Genomic DNA, 13377 nt, shown 5'->3' with positions numbered 1-13377 from the left:
ATCTCTTGCAGATTTATATACGGTTGATTAACCTCATCTCCTGCTTATTCTCCTAGCAGCTATGGCAAATCTCCATCCTAATTCTGTTCCTGTTATCTTCAGTCTGTTTTTTGCCTTTAAGAACCACAGGAAAGAGGATCAGTCAAAGACTTTTTTCCCCCCAGTCTTTTTCTGTTTCACAGAGTAACATGTGAATTACAATAGCACATGCGGGATGGAATCCCTTGTCCATCATGTTAGCCAGCTGGTACCAGAAGCTGATATTAATCACTCCATACTTGGGTTCCTACACTGTGTTCCAGTTGCAGTAAATGGGTGTTAATTCTAGAAATGCCAAATTAGAGATGAAACAAAAATAATTCAAAAAGCACCACCTTAAACTTAAGGTTTTTTCTACCACTGAGCCTGGTAATATGGCATTCAAAGGCTAGGATCTTGTTATGTCTCTGCACAGATATGAGCAAACCTTTGGGTCTACATGTTTTTTCCTTACCCAAATCTCTGCCAGTTGTTGGCCATTGTCCAAATAGCTGCAAACCATCTGCTGATCTGCTAGGTCTAGTGATGGGCGAAATGTTTCGGCAGGCATGGATTCACGGCAAATTTCTGCATTTCGCCATTGGCGGATTGTTTCGCGAAGCGGAAAAAAAAAAAATCGCTGCGGAAAAATTTGCCACATTTCCAAAAATTGTCGCAAGAACAGTCGCGGGCATCAAAAGAATAGTTGCGCGCCCAAAAATTGTATCAAGAATAGTCGCGGGCGTCCAAAAGAATAGTCACGCATCAAAAGAATAGTCGCGGGCGACAATTTTTTTTTGCCGCGCAACATTTTTGCCGTTTTGCGAATCTTTTGAAAGATTTTTCGGCGAAACTGGACAGATTCGCTCATCCCTAGCTAGGTCTCAACCTTGTAATTGTTATGCATTGTTGAAACTGGTCACCTATGTTAAGGTTACTATCAGCCCCCGTTTCAAGGGGACAGACCCCTTTTCAGATGACCTGTCACTGTGAAAAACAAACCCCCGGTAAGCATCCCTGCTTCCGAAAACTTTCCCCTTGGCAACAGGGGAATAGGCAAGAGTTGCTATTCCAGGACAGGAGGAAGGAAGGGGGTGGGACTTCTGTCACCAGACCTCCTTCGCTCCACCTACAAACTTCCTGCTTCATGGCATACAATGTACGCAATTAAGCGCACACACAATGAGTAGGGCGCAACGTCACTCAATCGAACGAATGTAGCATTCTCGGAAGTGATGTATGTGGAAGTGACGCCACAGTACGTGGGAAGAGGAGAGCGCGCGCTTGAGTAGTAGTTTTTTGGCGCCATACAAGGTATAAAAACTGTGGATTGTATTATATTCACTAGAGTTCCCTTGACAAAGGCGTTTGAGCCGAAACATTGGGGTATTCTCTCATCCAGAGTATCTGCCTTTATTCCTTTTTGCCTTTTTCTGAGTGGAATGTGTTGGTTTGTTTACTGATGGATATTGTGGATATATTCTATACCCGTAATACTGTTGTTACACAATAATCTGATATTAAACATTTGCAGTACCACCCTGGTATGTTTTTCTCTAGTGTGCAGGGTTTATACAGTATATGGGTTTCTATTGTATATTGTGGGGGGATTTTGGAAACCTTAGCACCTAAATTTATGTGCTACTTTATAAAAAAGTTTTAAAGGGCAAGTATACCTTAGCCCGGAATGCCCTCCATCATTCTAAACTATAAACTTTTTGCCTCAGCTTTTCTGTTGCTGAAGGAAGGACTATGTCTAAAATTATTTTGGATTTCTGGGGGAAATATATTAAGATTAAAATATGTGGCTGTGATGTTGAGTGGGTGTGTGGCAATACCATCTACTATGTATCATGTGCTCCTTTTAGAAAGGAAATGGGTAATAATTTAGAAAAAAAAGGGCTGGTGTGCATATAATATTAAGGGACAAATGAAACGACTCCATGCATGGAAGATATAAAAAACAATTTCAACAAAATTTGCTTTTAGTTGCGCTTCCAAAGGCTTTTTTTAAACTGACAACTCACTTTAGCAGCTGCCTGTCATTGCAGAAGAGACCTAAGTATTAGGTAAACAGAGCCGACTGACAAATAGATTCTTCACCTCTCCTTGCTCCCAGGACAGGCAGCGACAAAAGGGTAAACAAACAGGACAGACACACCTCAGTTTTCTATGCTGACAGCTCACTCCATAATCTTTAAACCTTTGTGCTTGGTTCCAATCAACAGAGAAATGAGCAACTGAAAAGGCAGAACCTTTCAGTGCTAAATACTCTATTGGGTATAAGTAAAAAAAAACGTGATATATTATAAATATTTCCTATCTGAAAGCTAGTTTTCCTTTGCAAAAATGAAATATAACTTTTGCAAGCCCACAAAATGCATTAGCAACCCAACCCCAGTGGAGAGAAGATTGTTATTTCTATAGTTTGTGCCAGTTTGCAGTCTGTGATATAAAACTCAATACTAAATGGAAACTCCATCCAAACACAACTTTTTGAAAAGTAAACATAATTTCAAGCAACTTTGCAATATAAATTAATTAAAAAATATGCAGCCTTTTCATGATTTTTAATGTAATAATATGGTTTAGAACAGTTCTCTAAGCTCCGACCCCTGTTCCCCTGCTGATCTGGCTGGCTACTTTGAGACTCAAATAAAATATAACACTCCCCAACAATGCATTGTGGGTTATGTAGTTCCTGCATGCTGTCTGTAAGCTTTGTACAATTTGTAACATCAATGTTTTAGTCCCTCCTCCCCTGCCAGGATTTCAAATGATGCAGAAAGAGATCTGTTTTGCAGCTGGATTTCAGCATATAAAAATGGTATTTATTCATACTTTTTGAAGGAACAGATTACAGGGATAGGTATATTAGGGGTTTCTGTGTTGTGTGGGGCTCTTTAACAGATTTTGGTTCCCTTTTGGGGTGCACAAATTGCTGCCAGGGTAGAATAGTGGTGATTGTTGCACAAATCATGGAGTGTAACTGATCCTGCCATGTGTTTGTCAGACCCTTCCCTGACTCTGGGGGCAATCCCTGAAAAACAACTAAAGTAAAAAAGAAGACAAACCAGAAGAGAAAGCTGAATAGTCATTTGAGAATCAGGAAATACACTTCCCCACACAGGCACAGAAATGACTTTTATTTCCAGAAGGAAGGTACAACATTTTCCCCCAACAATATGCAAAATTACACAGTAATTTCAGAGCTAAGTAAACAATTTTCTTTTGATGACTTTGTCTTTTTGATTATTGTCAATGATTGGTGTATACTCTTGCAACGTGTGCATTTTAAATTGTGTACTAAGCTGCTTCTAATATATTCTAAAGGGGACATTTACTTAGTGCTCATTTAAAAAACACTTGTGCCCAGGGTCTGGCTGCTCTCTGCCCCTGGTGCTATATAAAAAAATATGGCACAAGGCTTAGGGTGCAGCTCCAGAGTGGGCAGGGTAGCACTGCCCTACTGGCTGATAGCGATGAACTAATTTTTCGTGTTCCGTTCCATCACAATATTCACAAAACAGAGAAAAATTTGTGAAATGGCACACCTTTTTTTGACATGACCACGCTTTTTATTCACCCTCTGAATTTTTGTCATAGCAATTTTTTTCTGCATTTTCGCCAATGGCAAAATGTGATATTTTGCAGCAAATTCATGCCTGGCAAAAAATATTCACTCATCACTACTGACTGCCATAGGGTAGGAGATAAATACAGGGGCCCTATGAGGTCTGTGTCTGCGGGAACTCCTTTCGTATGTGCAAGTTAGGAGATGGGTAAGGAGCAAGGGGGGATCACTTATGTAGCCCACTTTATAAACGGTTGTGGCACTACCTGCTGACTTATCTTTACTTGGCGCTACAGGAGTCCTGAGCCCCCGCTTACTATGGGGGTTAACAGGGATTTCTCCCCTAAATGGCGTGCCTCCACCCAGGGATGGTGTGGTGAAACTATAATCCACCCCCTGGGAAACTTAACAGTCACTAGTACCTCTGCTTGGGATCCACACACAGCCCCCAGTACCTTGCCCCTCCCTGGGGTAGTTGCTTACCGGCAGGTAGGTGATCCTTAGTGCAGGAAATAGTCAGATACACAAGGAGTATGATGAATTAGATGAATCGTTTATTAGGGCAGAACCTCTCCAGGAGTGGCACATATATTGATACACAGCATGCAGGGCTTTACCTCCGTACTACTCATTGAGAGCCTTTTCCTGTTGGGCAACTCACGGTACTCACGCCAAGTGTCTCCTTCTAGGTGATCTCCCCGGTACTCACGCCAGAAGGCACCCCCTCTTGGGGTCCTTCCCGGTACTCGCGCTAGGCAGCATCACCACAGGCAGCCCACCCCGGTACTCACACCTAAGCCCCCTCAGATCCAGCCTCCTGGGCTAGCGGTGACCTTGTCCACCTACCTAACCACTTATGGCCCTGCACTCCGGCTGATGTAATGCCGGGAGGTCTTAACCTCACTACCACTCCTGGAGGGGCAATGTCCGCCCATGCTAAAATCCTGGTGTCCTACATATTACTCCTAGAGCAATCTATTATAGAACTTCTAACACTAAGCTGTACCTGGGGTACTCCTACCTGGAGCAGTCCCCAAAATGTCTGACCTAACAGCACATGGCTGCATCCCCTTATATGGGCCTATGCACCACCCTGTGGCCATAACCCAAACTGCAGGTATCCACCCTGTTAACTGTTTAACAACCCAGTCATCCCAGTGTCCCTGTTAACTATCACCACCCTGTGGCCTGTCCTAGGGGTTCCTGTCCTAGGGGCCTGTTTTGGTAAACCCCTACACTTACATGCCTCCTCTCTCAGTTCATAAAATTATGGGAGTGCAGAGACCTGTGGCAATTCATCAATGTGCACAGGGGCAAACCTGTTACACCAATTTTTTGCACATGATAAATGACTCATTTTCTTCCCCCAGCCCAGGGATGCAAGTGCAGGAGCTTTAAGGGGTGCAAGAGTGTGTCCCTTAGTGTCACTTACAGATTCCCCGCACCCCCATGGTTGTGCAATGGCAACGAAAAAATTTCGCAAAATGCGAAAAAAACACGACGGCGACGAAAAAGTTGCAAAATTTTCGTTTCCAATCCGATTTTTTTCCATTCGGGATTCGGATTCGTGGATTAGTAAATGTGCCCCTATGTGTAGGTACAAGAGCAGTTTTCCCATTTTGATCAAATTTCTACTGTACCTAAGGTCTTGATTTGTCTACATACAGTCTGGAGAAAGAGCTGGAAATGTGGACTAGTCTATGGGCAAAGATAGAAGTTCAGTAACAGTTTTGCAAGATGGCTTACAAATAACCCGACCCCACATAAGCTAATGTGCCTGGGCCCCACCACCGCTAGTTAGAAAATCATCCGACCACTGTACATTTCTAGTTATGGTTGCTGTTTCTGTTCAGAGAGCTTTCCTGTGCCCATACTGAAAGATTCATAACAAGATTGCCTGTTAATAGCCACGTCCCCTTTTTCTTTCAATTCCCAACATCATTTTTCTTTGAACATTCATTGCTAGGAAGTGTTTTTTTACGTGCATGGAAGGCTGACATTGTTTTTACTCCTGTTGTTGTTGTGATTTCATTTCAGGATTTAAAGAATAAGTGTGGGAAACTTGCGATGATGATCTTTTCTACAGGAAATGGGCTAAACGAGACCCTGGCCGGCTATTGTTACTGAGATCAGGAGGGAAACCAGCGAAATGCCTGCCAAAATGACACCAAATGAAACCTGCTGCCTGCTCATTGTCATGCAATTTGCTGTAAAGCTATACATTGTGACGTACACTACCGAAATCCTGCTTGGAAGAAAATTGTTTATTCTAAATGTAAGCAGAATCAATGTATAAACTGGACAATATGCAAATCTAAGTTACTGTTTTTGGTACCATTTGGTGAAATAGTATGACCTTGCTCAATGATTTTCCATTGCTCATCTGCAGGTATTAAGGTGTCACTGCTAGCTTCTCTGGGGGCTACATAGGGATTTCCTAATGTTTAAGTGTTTAGGAAGATCCATACCTAACAAATAACCATGTGCCAGAGGCAGAAGGTAGAAGAATACTAGGACAGTGGACTAGGACAGTCCACTAATGACAAGTGGAGAGATAATGAGTCAACATTTCTTTTTTTGGAACCCCTCAATGAAAGAGAAGGATGTAGTCCAGAAGCTGGAGTGGGAGACCCATGTGAGTAATGAGCCCTGGGAAGAAACCTTAGATCAGGGATCCCCAACCTTTCTTACTCGTGAGCCACAGTCAAATGTAAAAAGACTTGGGGAGCAACACAAGCACCATAAAAGTTCATGGAGGAGCCAAATAAGGGCTGTGATTGGCTATTAGGGAGCCTCTATGCACACTATCAGCTTACAGGGGGCTTTATTTGGTAGGAAATCTTGTTTTTATTCAACCAAAACTTGCCCCCAAGTCAGGAATTCAAAAATAACTACCTGGTTTGGCGGCACTGGGAGCAACATCCAAGGGGTTGGGGAGCAACATGTTGCCCCCGAGCCACTGGTTGGGGTTCTCTGCCTTAGATGAACCCACATGAGACAGGGGTAAATCCATAAATGAGAACAATCCAGAAGAAGGCTAGAGGAGTTCTAGTTCTGCTATTTTTGTATCATGTTTTTAATGGAAGCTACAAATAAAGAATGATTATTTTATTTTGATTTAATACAGTAGTCCTGGCGTGCTCCATCCTATCACATTCCTTTTTGCAGCTTTTTTCTGCCTGGATCGGGGGCGTATTTGGATGTGTTAGCACGGGACACTGGGGACGCGGAATCTATCCGGTGAGTGCTCCCTATGCTTGCATTCAGAAGAAGGCTAGAGCCTACATTCTGAGCAGCTTTGACTCTTGGAATTGTACGCCGGGTGACTGTCTCTTTCTCATTTAATGCTGGACTGTGCCTTTGGCAAAACAAGTTCCACCCCCTTTTCCATGATTCTGTTTGAACGTGTTATATAAAATAAGTTAGTGAATGGAACATACTAGATATGAGCAGTGCCTTAAAATAATATATGCCTGTTTTCATTTAGTAACCTATTGAAAGAGATTCTATCTTAATAACATAGAGCCACAAAGGAGTATATTTGCATGGCAAGCAAAGAAAACAGACAACCTAGGTAAATATTGCAAAATCTTTATTGCTTTCTTATCTCTTAATGTTACAGAGATAACTGTCCCTTTACCCCTTCATTGATTTCTTCAGATTAGCAACTTGTGCATGGAAAGTGCACCTAGCATAATAATGTATACTGACTTTTATCTCTCACCCATTACCTGTATCTCATTTAGCTGTAGCTCAGTGCTGTCCATCACTTTCCAGATTCCGGAAGGACCATGGAAGGGCACTACTGGACCATGGGCCTAAAACTGGGCGGCCATTGTGTAGCTGTACACTGTATTTAAAGTAGAACAACCTGTAACAACTATGTGATTAACTATTTCAGTTAGCCACCTCTCCCTAACTTGTGCATCTGGATTTCATGCATGTTAGGGGATGGGTAGGGGGGATGCTTATGGGCCGAACACAAGCAGCACTATCTTAATGGGGTAAATGCAGGTCTTTGTACTCTGTTTTGAAATACAAAGACATGTGGCAATACTTCTGCGCTGGACAAGGCACAAAATGCAGACAATATGGAGAATGGCACCCATCTTTAATGCTTTGTTCCCTACCTTGCACCCAGTTTTAGCACTTTGCACCCTGCCTTGCATGTAAGGGCTCTGGCACACGGGGAGATTAGTCGCCTGCAACAAATCTCCCTGTTCGCGGGGGACTTATCTCCCTGAAATGCCATCCCACTGGCGAAAATGCGCGATTTCAGTGCCCACGAACAGGGAGATTTGTTGCGGGCGACTAATCTCCCCGTGTGCCAGAGCCCTAATAAAGAATACCCTCTGTCTTATCAGTTAACTAATAAACCAAACAATCAGTTTTCATGTGCTGTTTGTTTACAAATATAAATGTCTTATCTGATTGGTTGGCTAACAGGAACAGAAATAGAAAGAGGTTCCTTGACCAATGACTCCCATTTGACGCACTGGAAAGTGTTGGCCAATATAATCTTCTGCTCAAAAGCAATTGACTGTGACCTGATGGGGCTGTTAAATCAAATTATCACCCAAAACTCAATTGGGTGATAACTGGGTGAATCTTCTGAACTCCCCTGAGTTCACCAGGAGATACCCAGCTTTGGACCCCCTCTCCATTGATTCCTATCACTATATTGCCATTCCCCTGGCTTTTAAAGTTTCTTGTCTAAAGGTGGCCATGCATGTAGCGATTTTCGATCTTTTGTGCAACCATTGGTCGCACAAAAGATCTTTCCCACCCTCCACAGATGTTCAGGGCTGAATTGTCAGATATGGAGTTAGAACCATAGGAATTCTACCGCCTTCTGCTGATTCAGCCCTGAAAGTAGATTTTGCTCAAAATCTTTTAACCTGGCCAATCGGGGTTTTCTCAATATAGGGTCTACTGAAATATTATTTAAACATTAAATAAACCAAGTAGGATTGTTTTGCCACCAAAAATAATAAATGATATCTTAGTTGGGATCAAGTACAAGGTTCTGTTTTATTATTACAGAGAACATTCCATGGGTGGAGAAAAAGAGGAGATCTGTCAGTTCTACATACAATGTATATATTTTCTTCCCATTCTTCTTGCTCAGCTGAGCTCTGAGAATGGAATAAAACCAAAGGAATGAGAAAGGCAATGCTTGTGTGACTATCTTATTCCTACATCAGGAGCACAACAAAGATGTAATTTTCAGGCTTTGGTCTGCTGGTTGCTGGCATCAGATATGGATGACGTGTGAGACACAAACCATATCCATGATGTCAACTGATATCTGAAATATTCGTAGTGTTATATAATATAATGAAGAGAAAAATGCAGCGAATCAGGAAAAAAATATTTAAAAAAAAACCTTCACTCTCTCAGTCCCACTGATTGCTGTAGTTGATTTAACAGTTTTACATTAGTCCTATTATCCTGATGATGGCCCAGTCTCCCTGCGTCTTAATAAGGAGTAATGTAATAAACTGTCTTATGTTTGCTACTTGTCTATAAACCCATAGCAACTAACCAGCAAATAGCATTTACTGGTCCAGTGATTGAAAGTATGCATCTGATTGGTTACCAAATAGATGGATTCTATGATTGAGCCCTATGGGAGACTTTCCTTGGGCCGGGTTGGAGCTGCAGAGTGCCATTGAGCCCTATGGGAGACTTTCCTTGGGCCGGGTTGGAGCTGCAGAGTGCCATTGAGCCCTATGGGAGACTTTCCTTGGGCCGGGTTGGAGCTGCAGAGTGCCATTGAGCCCTATGGGAGACTTTCCTTGGGCCGGGTTGGAGCTGCAGAGTGCCATTGAGCCCTATGGGAGACTTTCCTTGGGCCGGGTTGGAGCTGCAGAGTGCCATTGAGCCCTATGGGAGACTTTCCTTGGGCCGGGTTGGAGCTGCAGAGTGCCATTGAGCCCTATGGGAGGCTTTCCTTGGGCCGGGTTGGAGCTGCAGAGTGCCATTGAGCCCTATGGGAGGCTTTCCTTGGGCCGGGTTGGAGCTGCAGAGTGCCATTGAGCCCTATGGGAGGCTTTCCTTGGGTCGGGTTGGAGCTGCAGAGTGCCATTGAGCCCTATGGGAGGCTTTCCTTGGGCCAGGTTGGAGCTGCAGAGTGCCATTGAGCCCTATGGGAGACTTTCCTTGGGCCGGGTTGGAGCTGCAGAGTGCCATTGAGCCCTATGGGAGGCTTTCCTTGGGCCGGGTTGGAGCTGCAGAGTGCCATTGAGCCCTATGGGAGGCTTCCAAAATCATGCACAGAAGGATCAAAGTCAGAAAGGTTTTCCCGCCGCTTACGATCGTTTGGATACAAAAATTTCGTGACTTTCGGATCGCCAATACGATATTATCGTGACTATTATGATTTTTTTCGTAAGCATATTCGTGACATTTTCCATCATCAGAAATTTTCGTATCTAATCCAAATTTTACCCATTTCGGGATTCGACTCTTACTTTGATGAATCTGCCCCTTAGCGTAACAATAATTGTAATTATAACTGATATCTCTTTCTCCACTAGCTTTCACTCTCTCCCTGGCAGTAACACAGTATAACCCAACAGGTCAAGAAGAATCATTAAATATTGGCATTTGTGTTAAAGCAAGATCTCTTCCCATAAACATTTTGGGATGTTGAAGACTTCAAGTCACTTAATCATTAAATATCTGGTAAATAACTATTTTCACAGACCCACCCTACCCCCTGTGTTCCAACACCACAGCGTGTACCACAGTTCGCATCATGGCTCAATATCCCCAATGGGCCTTATGGGGGAGAGAATGGTAATATTACCACTGTCTCTTTGGCCTATCTCTCAAATAACACACATTGTATGTCGAGGCATTGTCCCAGTAAGGTGACTCTGCTGGTTAAATTGACTTAGAAAATACTACTATTATTCTAGGCTACAGTTTTTTCCCACATAATTATTTGCTGTCATCATGGCTAACATTGCCCCTAAGCTGAAGTCATGTAAGTAGACAAAGTTATCAGTAAACTCCTTGTTGTGAGTGACAATAAAACTGCTTATGGAACAGAGGAAAACACAACTATTTCTGATGAGTAGAGGAAAGGGTTTCACGTAATGAAAGATGATTCACCCTTCAAATAGTTAAAATGCTCTCTCAGTTTTACGCGCAGTTCCCGTCCACTACAGTGGTGTAAAGTGATGTTTACGAGAAGCAGTAGTATTGGTAGAATCCTCAGCTGATTCATCTCTTCTGTTGTTCTTGTATAATATTAATCATACGCATAGTAATAGTTCCTCATTATTAACAGAAACAAATGATGAAGGTTTAATAAATAGTATATACTATATATATATTATGCAACTGCTAGGTCACACTGCTAACTCTTTTTTATGGTCCCCCATAACCCATGGAAGATTACTTCTATTTTTTACTTTCATGACTCCTGTTTTCAAATCTTTTAGGGGTTCACTGTGCCCCAATGCACTCCTACCTAGCCCCCACAGCAGAGGCAGGGTCTGCTCTCCCTATTGTTACACCCCTGTGCTTTTTCAAAAATAAGAGATTTTTATATGGACAAAAGACTAAATGGGGGGTAAGTGATTGTTCTACCCTTAGAAATTCCCCCTGAGGGTTAAGTCTGAGTCCGTTTGAAAGTTTCTATGTTAAGGTATTCCATAAAGAAGTTGGAAGTTTTCCATAAGTCAAGTGTATCAGGTTGTGGCCCTAGTCCATAAAATAGATGGGGCCAATCATACTGCTCAATCAATGATGTCTGAAGAGTGGATGCCCTTATGTATGTATGGAACCCTTATGGTACAGGTATTATCCCCTTATGCGGAAACCCATTATCCAGAAAGTTACGAATTACGGAAAGGCCATCTCCCATAGACTCCATTGTAATTAAATAATTCACATTTTGAAAAATGGTTTCCTTTTTCTCTGTAATAAAACAGTACCTGTACTTGATCCCAACTAAGATATAATTACCCCTTATTGGGGGCAGAACAGTCCTATTGGGTTTATTTAATGGTTAAATGATTCCCTTTTCTCTGTAATAATAAAACAGTACCTGTACTTGATCCCAACTAAGATATAATTACCCCTTATTGGGGGCAGAACAGCCCTATTGGGTTTATTTAATGGTTAAATGATTCCCTTTTCTCTGTAATAATAAAACACTTGTACTTGATCCCAACTAAGATATAATTACCCCTTATTGGGGGCAGAACAGCCCTATTGGGTTTATTTAATGGTTAAATGATTCCCTTTTCTCTGTAATAATAAAACAGTACCTGTACTTGATCCCAACTAAGATATAATTACCCCTTATTGGGGGCAGAACAGCCCTATTGGGTTTATTTAATGGTTAAATGATTCCCTTTTCTCTGTAATAATAAAACAGTACCTGTACTTGATCCCAACTAAGATATAATTACCCCTTATTGGGGGCAGAACAGTCCTATTGGGTTTATTTCATGGTTAAATGATTCCCTTTTCTCTGTAATAATAAAACAGTATCTGTACTTGATCCCAACTAAGATATAATTACCCCTTATTGGGGGCAGAACAGTCCTATTGGGTTTATTTCATGGTTAAATGATTCCCTTTTCTATTGGGTTCAATTACTGTTTAAATAATTTTTTTAGCAGACTTAAGGTAGGAGATCTGAATTATGGAAAGACCCCTTATCCGGAAAACCCCGGATCATGAGCATTCTGGATAACGGGTCCCATATCTGTATTATGTTCAGAGTTAAGCTCCCTCACTGGGCAAAGAGAGATTGTTAGCGCTGTAAAACAAAACCCTTCATCCACAATTGTACTGGGACTTTTAGTCAAATAGATAAACAGAGCTCCATCGACAGAGGGACTGGGAGGGAGAGGGAATAAATAACTTTTTCTTTTCCTGGAGGTGAAAGACAGATCTGTTTATTATTCTGTCACTGTTTTTAAGGTGCACTTGTTAAATCAATAACAAAAACCTTTGACCAGGCATAACAATACATTCATTTAATTTCACCAAGAATCTGGAACAGGCTGAAAAACTTGTTTGTGACATGTCACCGAACACCCAAGAGATCGTCTTTATGTGAAGGGAACAATATAGAGCTAGTTTGTTCCGTGTACATTTAGTTCTTATAAAATCGACAACAGTTTGTACATGCTGTAGGTTAACTCCTTGACCACAAAGCAAGTCCTTCAGCTTCTAAAGTGGAAAAGAGATAAAGGCTCATATGGGGTAAAGTAATACATGGTACAGTTACCTACAGCAATCAGCAGGTTTTATTGTGTAAAACCAAATATCTGATTGGTTGCTATAGTTTACTATACCTATGAGTTGAAATCTTGGAATGCATATTCTTTTATTGTGATTGTGTGATGATAATAATGATAATGGGCATGTATCACATGGGTTGGGTTGTAAATAATTAATGATTAATGATTGTTCTTAAAAATGAGTGCCCTTCCTGCTCCATCAAGGGTCAGGCCTATCCATCCAATCACTGCACCCGGGGCATAACTATAGAGGAAGCAAAGCCTGCGGTTGCAGGGGGCCCAGGAGTGTAGAGGGCCCAGTAAAGCCCTATTTAAAGAGCCATTTTAAATCACCTACATAGACTTGGCCAACTTACCAATGTTTTTGGCCCTAAATTGAATTTGCTATGGGGCCCAGTATCATCTAGTTACACGACTGAACTACACAACAATGCAGTGAAATATGCAAACATTTAATGGTTATAGTTAATTACTAATTCAGAAAATGAACCATACTATAACAAATGACATAAGGGTACA

The 13377-nt window shown here is 41.8% G+C and overlaps 1 long non-coding RNA gene across 1 annotated transcript; it reads left to right on the top strand.

Annotated features, from left to right (window-relative positions):
- The first annotated feature begins 2924 nt into the window (after positions 1-2924).
- On the top strand, positions 2925-6295 carry LOC116410900. Its single transcript, XR_004222721.1, has 2 exons — positions 2925-3180; positions 5630-6295. It is a non-coding gene; the product is annotated as an uncharacterized LOC116410900 (long non-coding RNA).
- The last annotated feature ends 7082 nt before the right edge of the window (positions 6296-13377 follow it).

Source organism: Xenopus tropicalis, chromosome 5, assembly GCF_000004195.4.
Source record: "Xenopus tropicalis strain Nigerian chromosome 5, UCB_Xtro_10.0, whole genome shotgun sequence".
NCBI classification, from domain to species: domain Eukaryota; kingdom Metazoa; phylum Chordata; class Amphibia; order Anura; family Pipidae; genus Xenopus; species Xenopus tropicalis.
Note: the sequence above shows the minus strand (reverse complement) of the source record. Positions and strands in the feature narration are given on the sequence as shown.